This window comes from Pinus tabuliformis, chromosome J, assembly GCF_031772625.1.
Source record: "Pinus tabuliformis cultivar Carrire ecotype Pingquan chromosome J, CPIR1, whole genome shotgun sequence".
In the NCBI taxonomy this organism is placed as follows: domain Eukaryota; kingdom Viridiplantae; phylum Streptophyta; class Pinopsida; order Pinales; family Pinaceae; genus Pinus; species Pinus tabuliformis.
In genome coordinates, this window is record NC_142295.1 from 99223584 (window position 1) to 99246180 (window position 22597).

Consider the following 22597-nt stretch of genomic DNA (forward strand, 5'->3'; position numbering starts at 1 on the left):
CAAAGAGTGATACCCATCTTGGAGGTAATCTATCTGAACTCTGTCTGGCAATTTTACATTACGAATTTGAATGCGTGCACGGTGGTTATCATTGACTTTTTTTGTTGTCTTTCGAGCTTTGAACTTACCGGGATGTACACTAATATGCAGGTAAGGACTTTGACCAAAGGATAATGGAATATTTCATCAAATTGATCAAGAGAAAGCACGGAAAGGATATTAGTAAGGATAGCAGAAATGAAATAAGACATTCAATGTGTTCCTTGTAATATAGATATAAACAAAACATCTAAAAAAAGTAATTGCACAATGATTCAGTCCAAGAAAACAAGGTTTTCCACAAACCAATTAACTCTTCTAGAAAAATTCAACAATTCCAATTTAATAATCCTATCGGCCTCTCTTTGTACCTTTTGGGACAATTGCTAGTATTAGTTATTATGAAAAAAATTTAGTGGGTAATTGTGAAATTTGTTTTTAGAATTTTTAAAATATTAGTGTTTTTAGGCCGTAAAAGAATAGAAGGTAATTATAATTTGTTTTATGATTTTTTTTCATGAAATCAAAGATTATATCATAAATTTCAAAAAATTGACTTGATGTATTAATATACGCATGGGAAAGTTAATTTGAGATAATGTATATATTTTAAAAGTATTATAGTTATTTAAGAAATTTAAAGATGAGTATTTACATTAAATTAAGTTTTGTGTAATTGTATATTAAGTAAGTTATAATGAAATTTAATCTTTATAAGTTTAAAATTGGTTGGGAATATTATTTTGTGAAAAATATTGAATTTGCTTTTACAACAAGTCATAGTTTTTTGTAAGCATAAAAAAGTTGTGAATTTAGTTATGGTTAAGATGATGTGGTAGTTCATACTTACCAATCATTTTTCATTATTTTAGAAACTAGTGTTGATTGAAGGAAATTCTCTTGTTAGCATATTGAAATTTTACCATGTTTTAATATATGTTTCGTTACTAGAAAAATAAGTACAAAGAGATAAGAGTTCTACAAGATGAAGGAAGTTTTCTAAGAGGGATGCCCAATAATAGTAGTGTGAAGTTATCTAAGAAAGAAGGACAAAGGAGAAACTTACAATTTTCTTTAATGACAATAAATGGTATCCCTTATAACCATGACCAACATGGAATGATGTTCATGAATAGAAAAGAGTATTATATAGACACTTAGTGTGGCTGAGAAAAAAAAAGGGAAATCAACAAGAGGCAGTAGCATACTCTAGAACATGATGGGAGATTTTGGATTCAGGAATTATCATGATTAAATAGTTTGGCACTCTTGATATCATAAGTGAATGATGGTTGAGGATGATTAATGAGGGCCATAGTGTTGACCTATACAATTTCAAAAGGCCAAGATAGGAAGTATGAACTAGAACACTCTTATTGGTGTAAGCTGACAAGAGATAGACTAAGAAAATGTTTATAGGGGAACATTAAAGGATAAAAATTGTCTGCCATTAACAAAGAAGATACATTTTGTGATAAGTTGTGGCTTAGAGACTTGATATGGAGTAAGCTATTACCAAGCACACTAACCATATGGAACATTTTGTTGGATTTTAATGGTAGTAGTGGTTTTGCGCTTCAAATTATTAACTAAATAGAATCTAACGAGCCATAAGGGAAGGGGAAGAATACCTAACCCAACTTGAAGAAGGGTGAATATATGATAAACAAATCAAATGATATTGAGCCAAGAAACTGATGAGATCAGGAAATATTTTGAGGATGGAAAATGATAATTACCAAGTGATAGATAAATCACAAGGGATCACAAGGGATTCCCAAATGCATGCATACCCATGTTGTGTGTGTGTCCGAGGTTTCCAGATGCACCCTTGTCCATATCAAGGGAGCGTATGGGGGTTTAGTTGTCTAAAATCTTAGTGAGACCCAAGGGAATAATTGGGATGCATTTTGGGAGTCCTGTAGTAGGTGTAGAAGGTTTGGTATGGTGTGTTTTCGTCGGTTCCACTTCTTTAAGGTCACTTAGGAGGTCGAATCATATCATAGTAACTTCTCATCACATGTTTACCCTGGTTGGACGACTACTTGGGTATATGTGGGAGGAGGTCATTAAAGAGTGGTATCAGAACATGGTTCACCCCTCGAACTGGATGGACTATGTGTTGGTCATGCATTCATGTCAGTTGCCTATGCATTCCTTATGCTTGTAGTCCATGTGCTCGTTGCATTTTCATGGTGTTGATCATGGTTGTAGTGATGTCACCATGTGAGGGTTGATGGTGTTGTTGTGGGATGTGTCATCATGAGTGTATGATTGTATATGCATTTGTTATGCATGTCGATGTCTATATGTTGTTATACATGCATTGTCATGGTTATGGTTATGCATGTATGGTATGTCAAACATGCATTGTGAGGTTGTGGTATGCAATTAGGTCATCATGTTGATATTGGTATATTATGATGCTAATATGTTGGCTGAGATAGAGCGGGAGATGCAAATCATCAAAGTGAAGTTGCAACATTTGACTTCAGGGTAAGAGCAGATCATCATATAGGCTTGTATGGTAGGCATGCATGTATGTTAGTTAATGTTTGTTATAAGAATTAGAGTTATTGGTATGCTTGTAATTCTATTATTATTATGGTTACATATATGATAAATGCTAGTTAATCAGTGTAGTCATATATACATGTGCCAGATAGTCATGAATGACAGTAACTTGTGGTTGTATGCATTGTTGTTGTTGTTTTATGTTAGTTAACTTGATGATTATGTTATATGTCGTTGATGATTATGTTATATGTTAACTGGTTGTTGTTATATGTTAGTTAACTTGGTGATTATGGTTATTGCAACTAAGATCTTGTTGTTATATGTATCATGTTAATTTGGATTGGTCTATGCAAATGGTTAGGGTTATGACATTCAGGTATGAGTTAATATGTTGTGATATTATGTCGTACTAATCTAGAATGACTGTGCATATGTGATTATTTTGTATGAATGATAATTGTTTATGATTTTATGATATGCGAACATGTTAGCTAGTTATTGTTATCGATATCATGACCTTATTGATGGTTGAGTTATATGTTGTGAAGTTATATCGTGCTAATCTAGCTTGATTGTGTAGACAAGATAGCCTCCCCTGAGATACATTAAGGTATGAGTTTTCTTATGCCATATATTTGGTGCTTAATTTTTTTGATTATGTCATCTATTTGGTGTCTGAGTGTTTGGTGTCTATTATGTTGTCTAGTTGATTTATCTAACATGGTACATTTATAGTTTGTTTGATTGTTTGATTAATTGCATGATATGCGTATGTGTCTGTAAGGTTGCATCAAGAAATGATCTTGTTTTATGATGGTTTTACTCACACAGATGTGTTGAAATATCTTACATGTACTTGAGTGTAATAGGTGATAGTTGCAGCCTTATGTCTAATGACTATGAGTTGACTATGGATTATGACATGATTGTTAGTCTTGGCAAAGGTTGATTTTGAATTAATAGATATAATTGTCTTGATATTTGGAACGTGGTTGACATATGTGAGAAGTTACAGGGTAACATGCTTGGCAAGGTAAGATAATTGGTATATTGTTACATTTATTTATGCACTGACAGTTATGTGTTTATGGCAGTATGATGCAGGGGGTTGCATGGAAAAGAAATTGCCACGGAATCTTGAAGAAGGCTCAAGTTGAGCTTTCCCTTGCAAGCTTTGGGAACCATGGGATTGAGTCATGGTGTTTATTGATAGTCTTGTGCTTTTGTTGTTTTGTGATTTTCTTGTGCTTTTGTTGTTTTGTGATTTTCTTGTGCTTGATTTGTAGTATTGTCCATGTCTTGTGCATGGCCATGCCACTTTTTTTGCAGAGTCATATTGTTATTGATTTCATGGTTTTCTTATTGCTTGTTTCTTGTGCTTGCACTTTAAGTTTTGAGTCTTGGGAATTGGTTGGGAAAGAGGAAAGTTAATGGAGTTCGGGGAGGGTTGTGTGTACCCAACAAGTGATGTAAGACTCATAGGACGTTGGTGCATGTATAAGGGCAGCTGAAGGTAAGCGTGTGGCAACTAGTTGGATTGGTTGGGTCCATTGAGGTAAATGGACAGTGATAGGACAATCATGAGAAAGGTAACAGAAAGGGTAAAATAAATGGACTTGAGGTGTTTGATTCCTTGGCTATGTTGGGAACTATTGTTCTCAATATTGTGCATGAATAAAGGAATTTCTCTTAACCTTGACCTTGAGATCTAGTAATTATGTTGTGACCATGATTGCTTACACATGTGAATACCACGAAGAGGTTCTTGGTTTATGAGGAATAAAGTGGGAAGAGTAGCCTGATAGATCTCTGAGGTCAGTATCATGTGGATATGAATTAATATTATGTGATTATACTATGTTTATGTTTATTTTATAGATAGGTTAATGTTGAGAGATACATCAACAAAATGAAAAAAATGTGATTTGCGGCATGCTAGGATAAGCATGGATGGCGGAGAGACATTGGAAACAAGGTTGCTTGGTAGAGGCAGTATGGTTTTGGATGTTCAATGTTATTGTTGTGTATATGTTGTGCATGTTGTATATTCAACGATTGTACCTATGATGATGTGTAATGTTGTATATGTAGTATTGTCTACATATGATGTTGTATGTTTTTGGTATATATGGTGTTGTGTGCATATTGCATATGCAGCATTGGATATAGATGGTGCTATGTCCATGATGGATATGCGGTGCTATGTACATATCATATTGTGCACATGATGGATATGTGACGTTGTGTGCATATGGTGTTGTGCGCATGTTGGATATGCAGTGTTGTGTACATATGATGCTATGTACACATTGGATATGCAGTGTTATGTACATGTGGTGTTGTGTGAATGTTGTACATGTGGTGTTATGTACATATTGTGTTGTGTGCATGTGGTGTTGTTTACATGTTGTAGAAGTGACACTGTGCGTAGGTGGTGTTGTGTACATGTCGTGCATGTGGCGTTGTGTAAATGTGGTGTTGTGTACATGTCATGCATGTGGTACTGTGTACATGTTGTATAGGTGGTACAATGTACATGTGGCATTGTGTAAACACTGTGCAAGTGGTGTTGTGTACACGTGATGTTGTTCACACATTGTGTAGGTGGTGTTGTGTACAGGTGGTATTGTGTACATGTTGTACATATGGTATTGGTTTACATGTGGTATTGTGTGCATGTGATACATGTTGTGTTGCGGGAATGTAGTACTATGTATGTGCATTGTGTAGTTGTGGTATCGTGACATGTGTACTCATTGTGTTTTACTCTTTGTAGTACATGTATTATGTTGTGTTGTGCACTAGGTGTAGGTGTATGTGTGGTATGTCAGGTGTAGGTGCATGTATTGCATGGTGTTGTATGTCATGTGTGGTTGTATGTGTGTGATGCACACTATGTTTATGTCCACATGGTTGAGGAGAAGGCACTAGGTGTTTTTCGGGTGTGGAAACCGATCCAGTGTGCGTACGGAATAAGGACAAAGGTAGAATCTAAGGATTTATTAAAGGATAAGTATCAGTATTTTATTTTAGTTTTATTATGCATGTGATTTATGATTCTGGTCTATGATGATTACATGTGATATATGATTCTAGTTTATGATTGTTACATGTGATTTATGATTTTGATCTATGATGGTTGTGTTTTGAGCTAACTTGATGTGATATGTTTATACCTGATGATTTTGTCAAAGATGCTAGTTTGACTTATTGAGACAAGAAGTAAACATGATTGCTAGTGTGTCTTATCGATGAGCTACCAATGAGGTATGATTTGAAGTTATTTCAATTTATTTTGAATCTTATGGAATTTATGTGCTTGGTACAGGAAAGCATGAAATTCCCCGTTGGGTGGTCAAAACTGACGACAATCATTAGCAGTGGCAGCAAAGGAATTGAAACAGGACACAGTATGTTGGTAAAGCACTTCAGCAGCAAGGCCATTGTGGGACATTGGTACTCAACAGTGTCCATTGATTTCCATGAGCATGCTATGACCAATATGATAGTTTTGAGGCAGGTATATGCCTCGGTTGTTGAACTTTTGATGTGAGGAAACCTTGCCAACAGATGGATTTCCCATGACAAGGGATGTCAGGGAACTTGGAAGGTGAGTGACTGCACAAAAGGGGTGACTGGATTTCCTAAGGGACTATGTAGCATAGAAGGGAATGTTGGGGATGGATTTGTTTGGTCATTAGTATTGTCGGGTGGAATGAGATGCATATTAGGAGTGTACCCAGGAACAATGAGTTGGTAATTGTTCGTTGAGAGGAAAAGTGGCGTAGGATTGTAGTGTTGGACATTAGATGCAACTTTGACTTCGGGAGTGGATTTTGGACTTCCTGGGAAGGAAGTGAATCCTAATATTACTTTGAGCATGGAGGTGTGAGCCTTTGGATTCCCTTGTTTATTGATATGGGCATCATATCCTTTTATTTTTTGGTTTAGCAAATGTGCATATGTGGTTATTGTAAATATCGTAATGAGCTATGTTATAAAACTCTAGTATGTGGTATGTTGTCATGTTGTCATGAGGTTTTTCTTTTAGGTAGGTCATTCATTGTAAATACTACAACGAGCTAAGTTATAAAGCTCCACGGGCAACATGTTTTCTTTTCAACGGTTTTTCTGAGGTCTTAGTGTGGTTTAACACCAAGGACGATGTTCCCCCAAGTGGGAGGGGTCTGTAATAGCCCCTGGTTATAAGTTCATATAATAAAAGTTAATAAAGGAAAAATAAGATCAAGGTTAAGGGACATGTATTCCAAGTTGAATGTTGGGCAAAGATATCCTAGTGGGCATCACTGGATGTGTTTATGGCTAAAGGAAATTGGCAAAGGCAATGGCTAAGGCATTAAAAAGGCAAAAAGGAATTTTTGGCACATTTATTTATGAAAATAAATGAAAATAGGAGAAAAGGGAGGTAAAAGGTTACAAGATGCATGTGAGGAGGAAATTGAAGGAAAATAATGGAAAATAAAGAAAATAGACGCCTCATTGATAAAAAAATATTATGAGGATCAGTTTGTAAGCTTTTGGCTCAAGTTTTTTCTCAGGTTTTGTTTTGGAGAAAGGAAGGGAAAAGCAAGCAAAGGAAGGACACAGAAAAGAAAGCAAAGCAAAGATCAAGCAATTAAGAGCAGGATCAAGCAACTTCAACAGGAATACTTGCAGGTAACATATTGCATGCATGATTTGCTAACCGGTTTTGAGTTGCATGGCTTTGCATGTTGGTTTATGGTTCTATTCCTATCGGTGGCAAGGTTTTTCCAGCTTATGGAAGTGCTTTTCAGCCTAGCCTTTCCTTTTTTTGAATTGTCATGGTGTGATGGGATTATTTTCTCGGTTTTGAGCTTTGGAATTGTTGGATGGTTTTAAAATCTGGGGTGGAGGTGGTCTTAGGAAAATTTCCAAAGGCCTAGGAATCCCTTGAATGGTTTGGCGGGATACCCGTAAAGCCTGAGGATTGAGTCTTGGTTTAGGGCCTAGTGATCTAGTGTGGATTGCGGTAAAGCTTGAGAGATTAGTGTCTCGTTTTAGGGCCTAGTGACCTGTTGTGGATTGTGGTAAAGCTTGAGAGACAAGGAGACAGAAAATTCCTCAAGGATAGTGATGGAGTTCAGAGGCATTCCTAGCTTGGTTTGGTTTTTTGATCTCGGTGTTGGTTTTGGTGAGATCACAGTTTGGTGAGGGTGGAGGTGGTTTAACTTATGGATTACCTTGGTTGTTTTTGGATTGGTTTATCTATGAGATCCCACATTCATGCTTGGAATATGGCACAGGGGGTGACTGGTTGAAAGAAATATTTTGTTTAGCCATGTCTACAGTCGAGTGGTACGTGGAAGTCATGAACTTGGTCTGCTTTGCCTATGTTTAATAAAAACAAAGTTTTTTTCTTTTGTACTTGTTAATATTTGTCTTTAATGGTTGTTATCTCATTTCTATTTACATGGTTTAATGCTAGTTATAAGCATGGTTATATGGCTGGTTATTGTCATGGTTACTGCATGTATTTATTTGTAACTAAAAGGATAATGGATGCAAGACCTAATTGATGTCAAAACAGTTAAAGGAAGAGGGTGGTGATCCTTCTTGTCAAGTCTCATATGAGTTATCAATCATTTATGTTATGTCTTGTACTCATTTCATGTAGATTGCATTAATGCCAAGTGTTTGACAAAATGTAAGACCCGGTTAGAGATGGTCAGGCCTAGTCCTAGAGTCAGTTTTTTATTTTTAAGCCTTGTCATCACATAATTTATTTCTTGTCATCACATAATTTATTGATTCTAAAAACTACACGGGTTTTTGGGCAGTGACTTGGATTCTGGGCTTAAAAAGTGGCACAAATCTTAAAGTTTCAGGCACAGGTCCAAGGAGAAAAGTCCCATGACGCATGCATACCCATGTTGTGCATGCGTTTTAAGGTTTCCAGATGCACCCTTTTCCATATCAAGAGAGAGTTCGAGGTTTAGTTGTTTAAAATATCATTGGGACCCAGGGGCTGGTAAGGGGAATGACTGGGATGTATTCCGGGAGTCCTGTAGCAGGTACAGAAGGTTTGGTATGGTGTGTTTCTATTGGTTCCACTTCCTTAAGGTCACTTAGGAGGTTGAATCATATCATAGTAACTTATCGTCACATGTTTACTTCGATTGGTTGGTTACTTGGGTAGATGTGGGAGGAGGTCGTTACAATAACTAAATAAATAATAAATCAGAATGAAAAGATAGTAATATTAAATAAGTAATAAATCATGAAGAAGATATAATAATAGTAAACAAATAAAATAGTAAATAATAAACTGAAGTTCTAAATATATATATATATATATATATATACTAAACTTTGAAAATAGTAAAAATAAGTAAAGTTAACAAAAAGTAAAAAGGAATAAAACAAGAAAAAGTTAAATTAAGAGAAATATTGAATTAAGTAAAACTTAAAACAAAGAAATAAAAGTTGCATGTTGATACATGGATTGTGTGCATGCGGATCCCTTTCCAATTCTCTTCCATTTTTGGAACAGTTGGTTCTATTTAATGGATGAAGAGGGGAATGAGATGATGATTCTTCTGGAGAAGAGTGTTGAGAGACAAAAGAAACATTGGCAGTAGTACATTGATTGAGGGCTCGAGGGCGACCAACTGCAGAAAGATGATGTGCAGCTAAGCCTATGGTTGGGTGGAGATTCGTCCCCCAAAAAACATTGCGGTTAGTGGGACCCAAATAACGTTCAACCCAAAATCACAAGGGCTATCATCACTACAGGTAAGTTGCCTATGCTCATGTTTTTTTTCGCAATTCTACGCTAATTAGTTGAATTATTGCGTGTTGAATATTAATGACATAAATTTATGTAATTAGTTGCATATTTAATTATGGGTTGTTTACATCATCTTATATGTTAATAACTTAACTCAATTTAACCTGTGATATTCCTCTATATTTAACTTGTGAACTTTAAACATTTTATAGGAAAATTATTTTGCAAATTTTTAAATTGTTTAAGGCTCTATTTTTTTCCTTTATATTAAAGGATGTTATTTTATTGTGCCATGCTTTAAAATGGATCTATTTGATACTTGGATTATTTCATTTATTTTCTTGTTTAATATAAAAGAAAAATGAAATATTAATTTCTTGTTGTTTTCTCAAGACAACATTGTAAAGATTGTTAATTCAATGTTTCATATTTGCAAGTGGGTTCATGTGATTATTTCTTTCGATGTTCTAAATTAATTATTTCAAATGGTTTTCACTTTTCTTTAGATATTCAAATGTAGGCTTTGAATGTCCATTAATTTGTATTTCTTAATCTCAGAATTTAATTTTGAAGAAGGTATCTTGGTTCAATATAATCTAATTTAAGGGTGATTCTTAGCTACCTTAGCATAAGGATTGTCACTCTATTCAACATTTGCAAGCGATGGCAGGGTATGGCTATTGATGATAGGAGAATGTTCAAGTTTCCCTTGTTGATGAAAATAGTGTATCATTTTTTCTCAAACCCTATTCTTCCCACCCACCAAGAAGAAGAGCTTGAGGTGATCTTGCAACCACACAACAAACAATCTTATGGCAATTTTTTCTAGCAAATCTATATGGATCAGGTTAAAGGGGGAGATGGTTCAAATTTCCAAAATCTTGTGTAACCATGATTTCCTATTGCAACTTCTATAGTTGAGATTGAAGTACTTCCTATCTGTTTTACAAAAAAAATGGGTATGGAGAAGTAGTATATGGTTTTATCAAGGACCCTACATGCCTTACTACCATGCATAGTTCTCTACATAATATTATGACATCCCATCACCACTATGGTCACTATCAATTCCCTCAATAAAGAGATCTAGGTCACCATGTGAATTTAGACTAAATATTACATGGAATATTTCTCATTAGTTTTGTAATAACATTGTTTGATATGGTGTCAAACCTTAGTTTGGTAAAATATTTAATGTACATTTCAAGGTATGTCCATTGCTTTATAGTAATTATATTCAAGCATAACAAGATCAAAATGACTTGAATTATGAGGCAATCTCATATTCCCAAAAGTGATAAAAAGAAGTTGGTGGCTAGTGTAATTCTTGTTCTTTTCCAAAAAAAACTTAGTTGATAACTTTCCCTATAGATTTGACAAATTAAAATCTTATTCCAAAACAGTCATGTGAGAATGAAAGTTTGAATTGCAACATAAGTTTTTCAAGCTAATCTTTTAAAATAATTTCTAGTTCATGCATGAGGTTTTTGGGTTCTAATTGAATTGTAACAGTGAACTACAAAAACGTCTCATAGCAAAATCTAACTAATTCATTCTTCCTATTCCAATATTCCTTTTGAAAATATCTTTTATAATGTCCCATGACACAATGGTAACTCTTTCTTTCCTCCTATTATTACAAAGTCATTTATTAAATTTTGCACCATTTATCCATTAATGTCTAACCCATCAAAATATCATTTTAATTAATTATTAGTATTCAAATAATCATATCAATAAAAAATAACTTACCTTATGTCTAAGAAACATAATCACCCAAATTCATTTTAATATTCTCATGTTTTAACAAGATAATCACCTCATCCAATTTAACATTTAAAAACATATTACTTAATATTAAAATATAAATTTTATTTTGTCCAAAAGAGTCTCAAATAGAGAGTCCGTTGTTTTGTTAAGGCACTCCTTGATGTGAAGTCACTAATTAATTCTCTGCACCAATCAAAGTGATACTTTAAACATGATAAAATTGTAGTCCTATCAAACTTACAAAAAAAAACTATATATAATTTTTATTTTTATTTTAAATTTATTTTATTTTATTTTATATTTAAAATAAAAATAAACTGATATTAACTCAAATATATACTTTCTTAAAATTATGATCATATGATCACACTGCTGAACCTATAAACTCATATGAATTGCAATACCTATTTTTTATAAAGAAATTAAACAAACGTGAGCATTAACGTATTCCAAATAAAAGAGGATATTTTAATGAGGTTCAACGTGTAAAGAAAGGGTCAATGACCAACAAAACATTTGGCAATTGCAAGTTAATGGAGTCGATATACATATATAAATATGGCAAAATGTACAATTGTCATTGCTTTATTTATAGACTTGGATTTAAAGCAGGGTTCCAATATGATGATTCATTTATTTTTTCTAAAATTTAGGATGCATTTCATGTAATCCCTTGTTAGAGTTACTGTTAACAAGATTTCCACATGGATTTAACATTTTCAATCTAGAGATTGCAGGGTTACATATTTTTTTTCCACTTTAAAAGTAACTAAGTTTATTTCTCTCAATTTGAAATTTAATTATTTTTATTAAAGCCATTAATATATACTATCCCTATCCCAACTTTACAATAAGTTATGTCTCTATACATATCCACTTTATATATATATATATATATATATATATATAAAGGTTATTTAACAGATATTTGATATACTTTATATATATATTAAGGTTATTTAACAGATATTTGATATATTTGTCGAAGCTCATGGAGGGATGCCATATATGATAAATGATTAGTTTTTTATTCATAGGAAAATTCAGTATATCTAACACACAACTAAAGGTTGAAACATTGACAACTCATTTTGCCCCTTCGGCTTAATTTGAGGGCCAAGGATTAAGTCCTTGCTTGGTAGATAAGAACTAAGATTTAACTGAGTATCAATAAGAATTGATTCAATTCCAACTTTTTTCATATCAAAATTTTCTCCATATTTTGATCAATCATGTTAGTGAATTCCTATGCCTATACTTCGAGTTGATTCATCGTTAAATGAGACAAACATGGAAGATGGCTCTTGTATCAAATATTAATTCACAACAACTTTCAAAAAACAATTTCCAAAATATAGAGTCATGTCTACCCAACATTTGTAATAGCATTTACACATGTATAAATGATTTATCTAACAAATTTCCACACCCTTGTCATATGGCAACTTGCATGGATAATAAACTCAACTAAATTCAATACAATACTACATTGTACCTACCAACAGTGTAAATCATAACCCAAGCAAATATTTACAAGACTAATGGTTGTTTGTTATATATATTATATTCCACTATCTTTCTTCTTACATTTTAATTATTTGACTCAATTTAACTTGTGATATTCCTCTATATTTAACTTGTGAACTTTGAACATTTTATAGGAAAAAAATTTGCAAATATTTAAATTGTTTAAGGTTCTATGTTATTTCTTTTATATTAAAGGATGCTATTGGATGTTATTTCATTGTGTCATGCTTTAAAATGGATCTATTTGACTACTTGGATGATTTCATTTATTTTTTTGTTTAATAAAATAGAAAATTGAAATATTTTCATTTCTTGTTGGTTTCTCAAAACAACATTGTAAAGATTGTTAATTCAATGTTTCATATTTGCAAGTGGATTCATTTGATTGTTGCTTTTGATGTTCCAAATTTATTATTTCAAATGGTTTTCACTTCTGTTTAGATATTAAAATGTAGGCTTTGAATTCCCATTAATTTTTATTTCTTAATCTAAGAATTTAGTCTTTGAAGAAGGTAAGATTCAATCTAATCCAATTTATGGGTGATTCCTAGCTACATTAGCATAAGGATTGTCACTCTACTCGACATTTGCAAGTGATGGCAGTGTATGACTATTCAATAGGAGAAGCTTCAAGTTACCCTTAATGAGGAAAATAGTGTATCATTTTTTTTCTCAAACCCTATTCTTCCCACCCACCAAGAAGAAGAGCTTGAGGTGGTCTTGCAACCACACACCAAATAATCTTATGGCAATTTTTCTAGCAAATCTCTATGGATCGGGTTATAGGGAGAGTAGATGGTTCAAATTTCCAAAATCTTTCTTAGTGCAACTTTAGAGTTAAAATTGAAGTACCTCCTATCTTTTCTACAAAATAAAATGGGTTGGGAGAAGTAGTATATGGTTTCATCATGGGCCCTACAAGCCTCAATACCATGTATGGGTTCTCCACATGATAGTAAGCCATCCCATCACCACTATGGTCACTATCAATGCCCTCAATAGAGAGATCTAGGTCAACATACTAATTTAGAATAAATACAACATGGAATATTTCTCATTAGTTTTGTAATAACATTGTTTGATATTGTGTCAAACCTTAGTTTCATAAAATATTTAATGCACTTTTCAAGGTATGTTCATTTCTTTGTAGTAAAATTATATTCAAGCATAACAAGATCACAATGAATTAAATTATGAGGCAATCCCATATTCCCAAAAGCGATAAACCAAAAAAACTTAATTGATAACTTTTGCTATAAATTTAACAAATTAAAATCTTATTTGAAAACAAACATATGAAAATGAAGGTTTGCAATCAAACATAAATTTTTGATGCTAATCTTTTAACAAGTAAGTATTTGAATAATTTCTAGCTCATGCATGTAGTTTTTAGATTTTAATAACCACAAAAATGATACATGGCAGAATCTAACCAAAAACTCATTCTTCCCATTTAAATATTCCTTTTGAAATTATCTTTATAATGTAACATAATGATAACTCAATGATAACTCTCTTTTTTCTCGGATTATTACAACCTTATTTATTAAATTCTCCACCATTTATCCATTGATATTTAACCCATCCAAAAATCATATTATTTTGATTAATTATTCGTATTCAAGAGATCTTATTGATCAAAAATAAATTTACCCTATGTATAGACCACATAATCACCTCAATTCATTTAAAATAGTCACCCAATTCACTTTAACGATTAAAAACATACCACACAGTATTAAAATACAATTTTTGAATTTTAAATATAAATATATTTTTATTTTATTTTATATTATATTTTTAATTTAATAGAATACTATTAAATTACAAGGATGTTAAAGTGAACATAAACTGATATTAACTCAAGCATATACTTTTATAAAATTATTATCGCACTACTGAATATATAAACTCAAATGAATTGCAGTATTTATTTATTTTTATAAATAAATTAAACAAACATGAGCATTAACGTGTTTCATTTAAAAGAGAATATTTTAATGAGGTTCGAGGTTTGAGCACTGCATGCCACAACAATTCTTTGTGAGGATCGATATAACTAATGCCAAATGGGCAAACGATTGTTGAGCAACTCTGCGGTGGACACAAGTTCTGAGAGTACTTGTGAGAAATTAACATGTTTTATTTATAAATTTATTTTAATGACAAATCAAACATGATGATTGGATTCGAAATGTCGATTCTAAAAATATGAATGTGATAATATCACACATTAAGTATAAATCGCAGAAGCTTCAAATCAATAATGTTTTATAATGTTTTGTTTCTTTTATATCTAAGTCCAAAAACTTGAACACTAAAAATAGTGAAAGCTTGAGATTTAGAGATTTCAGTTGTGAAAAAATTACATAATTTAAGACAATTAATTTGAAATATGCTCATTGTATCCATTGAAAGAATTTGCAATCACTATCCATCTCTGTATACTTTAGAATATTTTATAAATTTAAATATAAAATTTTAAAAATATAAATATAGTATTATTAATTTTAATAGGAAAGTGTTTTTATTATTAATATGGGTAAGTAGTAATGTGAAATCCAATATTACTAGAGAAAGGTTTAGTTCTTAGTTTAATAAAGTAGTTAATATTTGTTTAATAACTTAATTTTTGTTTAGAAAAGATGTGGTTTAATGGTTGGGTGGGGAAGTTTGATCTCACAAATCTTGTCAGGACTTCTTATGTTTGAGAACTGCTCCTTGTCGGGACTTTTTATGTTTGAAAACTGCTCGAAGCACAATTTCTTCAATTGAAAAAAATAATCCTTAGAAGGAGCTAGTTTTTATATAAGTAGAAACGTAAAAGAAATCCAGTTTGAGTTAATGTCTCCTTATCAAATGCCCCATTGATTTTTATAAGTTAGATAACAGTGACTAACAATATTTTATATCATAAAAATTACATTTTTTTTAGCTTTTATATCATTAAAAAAGTAAAAAAAAATCCAGCCCACTTAATATCTCCCGACAAAATGACCTATTGAAGTTTATAAATTAGATACTAGTGACTAACCATCTTTTGTATCCTTTACCTTTTCAATTTCTTAAAAATGAACATTTCTTATACCACATATTAATATTAGTATTAAAATGATAAAACTAAAAATATTAATATTAATATTAATAATTATATCTGAAAATATAGATGTTACTATTGAATCAATGAATATTATTAATAAAATTAATAAGTTCACTATTATTTTTGTCCACACTATCTTATTATAAATAAATTTAACAACAAAAAAATCTGATCAATAATTGAAAAGAAACAGCAATAAGACAGGACATACAACAGATAACCCTGGATGTATTTTTATTGCAGGTTATTTACAACAAAGGCAGCACCTTACATATTCAGACAAGACAGACCGACAACAGAGAATATATGAGACATGTAAATACAAAATCTATCAGACAGTTTACATATTCAGACATCATATCATAGTAGCAGCAGCAGAAGTAGAAAACATCCAGAGATGACAGTGCCTGTCAAATTTCCCTTCATCTATGGAATCCTGCAAAAAAGAAACAAAAAATAGTTAGGAATGGAAGGAAGTTTCATCAAATAATTTGATAATATCAATTTAAATTATTTAAATTTGTTTATAGTTGATTTTTAAAAATTCTAAAATATTTTAAAAATTTTCTATCTAGATCAATTATTTTAATAATTTATTCTAGAATATTTTTAAAATCCGCAATCGCAATCTAAATAAAAATAAATTATTTTAAAAATATTTCTGAAATCTGCAATTAAAAATTTTAAATCAGCAATCCAAATAAAAATAAATTATTTTAAAATATTCTAAAAATCCGCAATGAAAAATATTCCTAAAATCCACAATCAAGATATAAAAAATAAATAAATTGAATTGAATAAAATATAAAAATATTACGTGTTACAGTCAGTGTGAATGCTGGGACGGAAGGAGAGCTTGACGCCGCAGAGGGTGGGGAGGTTGCCAACAGCGGGATCTTTGAGGTTGGGGTATGGGGCGGCAATACTCTTGATGCAGCCGCACGTCTTTCGCCTATCGGCTGTGGTGGCGGAGGCGCTCGATAGCTTCTTCACGCCACTGCAGCACTGAGGTGTGGGGTTCCCAGTTCCGGACTGAAGATACCCCACACACCCTACCAGGTCGCTTTTCACAGTGTTGCAGTCTACCGCTGCCTCGGCCACAGGGCTGAGACTAGGAGCACCACCACCACCACCAACAGGCCACCGCCTGGCTGCTGCCTGGACGCCATAGTTTCCACTTCTTTACTGAATTAATCGACTTTTCGCTTTCCTTGGGATTCGAACTCTGGACCTTCTCGACCTGTAGCTACTCTTCTGGTTTGTCGATGTCGAGGCTGGGAAGTGGAGCTTAAATAGAGGAAGTTTTGTCGGTCTGGACCGCATCGTTATAAATGTCTGATCTCAGCGATCGGTAGACTTCAATCTCGTCTGCTAAATTTAGAGGTTTGTCACGATGTGTAAATTGCATAACGACAATTGTGTCGAATTCAATTTCCTTCTAAACTTAGAAATGAAATGTAAGCATATGCTCTCGGTGCATTCAATACAGCGACTACAATACAAGAGTGACAGTTGGAGTAATGGCTGCAACGTCGGCTGGATACAAGTGGCAATTCGATTGCCACATAAGTCAGGCTGAGCTCTTCCATGGCGTTTTGGCATTGCTACGCAGGCAAAGTCGGAAAAAGTCGGAAAAACTCCGGGCAAGAGTGGCAAGGCCTGCTTCAGAACTCAGGTTCGATTCCCGGCTGGGGAAAGAACTAATTTTCAAATACACATTATTTCCATTATAGACTATTTTTAGTCTTATATCATTTTATATATGTTTGGGTCCTCAATATTCATGCATTCCATGAGTTCACCTATCATCTCTAGCGTTTTTATCATGGTCATCTCTTTAGTCTAAAATCTGTCATTTTTAACATATCTATATGTTTTATTAGATTTATTTCACTATAGATCTTTCAATTTTTATTACAGTTTTTCTCTTTTAATCTAACTTCCAACATTTTTGATATATCATGTCTTTAACCTAATTTTTACTTTTTTTGACATATCTAGCATTTAGTAACAATTTGCTTTTAATTTATAACATATTATTATTCACTTTATGAAGTACTATTTTATTAAAACTTAAGGGGTGTAAAATAGTTAGTGAATGGGTGCATTGTTAAGACACTCTTTGCATAATGATCATCTCTTTGAAAACTAGTGGTTGTCACTCCCACTTACCTCTAACAAGATATTATAGTGATGGTGGTAGGAGTCAACCTTGTTTCATGTGACTACAAGACCCATTAGTTGTCTATTCTTTCAGTAAATAAATAAACGTTGTTTCATTTATATTCATATTTTTATTTTGGTTCATTGTACCAATTTGGTACTAACTACCTCCACGAACAACATCTGCTTTCTATTCCAAGGAATGAAGGTAGATAATCGTGTTACAGACAAATGTGTCATAGCATGAAATTCAAACCCAGACGGCGAGGAAGACAACTGACCATCCCTACCACACTACCATACACTTGCTTGACATTAACATTCATACTTACTATATGTGTGTATTTATAGTGCAATACATCATCTTTTAGCAAATTCAACAACAAAAAAATTGTTACATCATCTCAAAGGACCTTATGGAATACTCTTTATACAAGGTTCATATAATACTTTGGAACTTAGAAAGTAAAATTTCCATAGACTTGCATGTTGATATTGAATTGAGCATGTACAATTACTTACATTATCTTGGCACAATAACAACTCAACATTTTTCATGTCTAACCCCAAACCATATTCTAGCCTCAATGACATGAAAGGTTTGGATCCCTTTTATCTATCTAAGTGCTGGTATGTATGATTTTACTTTTGGCTCTTCCCTAACCATTCTTTCAAATTCTTAAGGGTTTTCTTTAGTTTATCTCATATTAATGCTAGTATAATCTATGAGGATTTTACTTGGCTTATCATAAACCAATAACTTTCATAAGTTTCCTTGTGTGCATCAAAATGTTTCTATATTTCATGTCATATTTGTCATCAACTTGAAATTTTCAAATCTTTGGGTACCCAATCAAGATGATAACAAGTCTTATCATCACTAATAATTCTCAAATCATAAATCAATAATCAAAAAACACCATTCAAATATCAACATATAGATGTTGTCTAAGAATTTCGATGTCAACAAATTACTTATGCAATTAGTAGTCTTCATTTTGTGAGCTAATTTCAATTGGTCATTCAATATGAATGGATCCATGTTTCTATTGTGTTTTAAAACTGATACATTTGGAGTTCATAACTAATTATCAATTATTATTATTAATTTTCTAATATGAACACAATTTCAAATCAATCAATCAATTAATTAACAAACAAAATATTCAATAATTAAGCAAGTTTGGTTCATGATAATAGATAACCTTGACATCCATGTCAATCTCCAAAATATGTTGATCTACTTCTGCATATTGAACAATGTTTCTTGGACACATTATATTCCAAAATATGATGTGACACACTTAAATCTCCTTAATTTCTTATTACACATTTTTCAATTACAAGTTAGCTATAATAGATTCGAAAAAAGTTTTATCATTACTCTATTTTGTTGGAAAATATTTTTTCCATTCCAACATTGCTTCAACACCTTCCATACTCTTTGCAAAAACTTCATTATATTGTATATTATAAGATTTATTATTAATCTTTGGTTTTGACACCAAATTTTACTTATACACTAACCTCTTCAATATTGTCTACGACTTGTGGTGCAATCTAGAGTTGGGAGCAAAGCAAGATCAATACTATGCTTTTTTTTAAATCTTAGTTCCAAATTTAATCTCTGAGGGTTATAAAATTGCTTTCAAGCAATTAATTCTAGTTTTTAGATTGGAACAACAATTCTAGAGTACTCTTCATATAAACATTTGCAGGGGTGGTTGTGTAATCTACGAAGTTTTGAATCTCGCTATATGAATGTAAACAAAATTTTGTAAATTATAGATCATTACCTCAATCATCTCCTTAACATGAGCTTTTGACGTTGAATGTAATTATTTTTCCACTCTTAGTGCATTTGTCCCATGCATGCAAACCATTCAGTGTGATGTTTAATTTCAATCCATTCTTTTTTAAACACGGTCATAAATATTTTCTTTCTATGTTAACTATGGGTGATCACTGAATCATGTCAAAGTTTATGTGATGACATTGCATAAACAAGTGTGGAAATAACATTACTTTATTTCATTCCTTTATCACATGTTTCCTGTAATTCCACTAATAAGAATGATACTCTTATAAGAAATGCATGTTATTTTTCTTATGATTTAATGACCATTAAGCATTATACTATACTACAAAAGTCAATCACACCTCCCCATATTTCCTTTTATGAAGTGTCTCTTCCACCTAAAGATCATATAAATTTTAACAAACTTTTATCTTCCTTCTAATGTTCTTTCTTGCAATTTTTTCATGTTTATGCTACTTTTATTAACATGGATTAAGGTTATATGATGTCCCTCTCTTCATGCTATTTTGAAATATTAAATTATTCAAAACATTTACACCTTATATGCACTCTCTTTCAGATATGGCCTATACTAATATAAAGTCCAAGATTTGTATTTAGTGAATCTTTATTTTTTGGTTGTGTGGCTCTAGAGTTACAATTCCAATGGGTTTATGCACCCCAACATCTATTTTATGGGACAAGAGTTTGATTGGACTTCTAATTATTTTTCTCATAGCCTTAAAATTGAACTCATTTTAATTAGGAGATCAAAATTACCAAACATATGTACAAAGCATTCTCTAACTAAGCACATAAATACAATGCTAGGAACATATCAAGTTTTATCTTAATAGATCAATTACATGTACCCAACTAGAAACCTAGCTTTTCTTTTACCTACTATTGAAGGATATTAATTCAAATATAAAAGTTTAAACAACATAACAACTCCCTAGCATAAGAGTGGGTGGCATAACTAACCTTCAAAACACACTTGCATAGACCTAAACTCTACTACCAAGTAAAAATGTCTACTATTATTTAGTTCTATATTGTAAACTATGAGACCTGGATATAATTGTCTCTACATCAACACCTATCAACAATAATCTAATACTTTATAATATGAACAAGAATATAAAGAAAAAAACTCCTATAAACCATTTTCCAATTGAACCAATGGCAATAAAACTTATTCTATTCCATGTTGAAAACTGACTCAAATACAAGTATGATACATTGGGGAAGTCATCTCAGTTTATCTTCTTTGTATTGGAATTGACATGGTAAATTACTTTCTCTTCCATTTTCTAATTTGGGACATTTTATATATGATATTATCTCTCAACATCATTTTTAGCACTTCATTTAGACACCATTGATTATTACATCATTTTAGTTCATCCCCTCTACACAAATATTAAAATACACATTTTTTCCAAATCCATTACACAAGGTGCCTATATCTAAGATAATGGGTACAACAGATCCATTTCCACAAAAGCATGATCTACTCAATAACACTTACTCTAGAAATTTCCTTATATGAATTTTAATGTAAATTAAAAAATTTCACCTCTCAATACAGGTTTCCCAAATCTAATCTCTAAGAGATTTTATCCCTTGCAATAATGTGAAATATTTGATCATAGCAACAAACAATATCAAGTATTTCACTTCACTTCAATCCAAATCAATGGGAAATTGAAGAGAACAGATACTAAACTAGTGTAGTTTAACATCAACAATTTACAACCCTTAGAGCATAGTTTTCATTCATATAAAATATCTAAAATAAATTTATTACAAAAGTAAATTTTCCCACTTATCTTCAAGATATATTGTAATTGTCTTAACAATTTTAACCTTATGTTTTTTCAAACAAGCATGAAAAAGAAGTGTTGGAATTTAACCACTCAAGAAGACAACACAAGCTAAATCAAATATGCAATTACACAATAATTGGAAAACGGAAACACTTCATTTATATAGAAGAGATGAAGACAATTGCATATAGAGAGCTCCAAGTCTACGTGACATTTGACAAGCTCCAAGGTATGCATGTCCAACAAGCAAGAATCTAAATAGTGTCACTCTCCTTAAGAGGCTCAATTATCCTCGTCCAATGGTGTCCAAATCTCCAACACTCATAATCATTGTGCTCTTATAGGTCTGCCCCACCTACATGATCACTCCTCAACCCAAGTGTCCTTATGTCAAGTAAGAGTCTCCATGAAAGCAATCAAATGTTCATATGCCAGCAACGGCTCAACACCCTCCTCTAAGATGCCTGACAATCCTCCTCAAACCAACTTATCCTCTTAATAAACCATCCAACTTACTTGTGGCCATCATGAATAAGTCACCAAGCTCCATAGGTCTTCAATAATCCAAGGAAGAAAGCCACATAAGCACCACAATGAGGTCTAACAATTATTGAGCAAGACACTTCCCATGTTTGTGTCCATCACAAAACAATAAAGGGTCATAAATAAAGCATGCACCCCACATCACATGAAGCACCTAAAATGGTGTTAAAAAAAGGTAACCCTGAAAACTAACACTCTCTCTTTACAAAGTATTTGTTTTCACCAACACCATTATACTCCTTATGCAACTCAACCAAACTTGTGATCTACAAATTTGAACATGATGTGGTCTCATAGTCAACCACTAACTCTTGGAATGGAACTAACACCAAACCATCACACACCTACATCAAGGCATCACACCTCACCACCTAAAAATAATTGTAAGGCTCACAAATAGAAGAAACCAATGCAATATGGTTAGCATATCTTATAGGATGTATCTTTCCCTTAGTTAAAAATTAGAAACTCCTACATGCTCATGTGCACTATGGAATGTCTAGCAAAGCCATCTTATCTTCCTACATACTGGAGTAGAGGGT

At 32.3% G+C, this 22597-nt stretch overlaps 1 long non-coding RNA gene across 1 annotated transcript; it reads right to left on the bottom strand.

Annotated features, from left to right (window-relative positions):
- Positions 1 to 15930: 15930 nt before the first annotated feature.
- LOC149225699 (uncharacterized) lies at positions 15931 to 16982 on the bottom strand. The gene is made up of 2 exons (XR_016247692.1): positions 16540 to 16982; positions 15931 to 16158 (listed from the first exon to the last, which is right to left on the bottom strand). It is a non-coding gene; the product is annotated as an uncharacterized LOC149225699 (long non-coding RNA).
- Positions 16983 to 22597: the final 5615 nt, after the last annotated feature.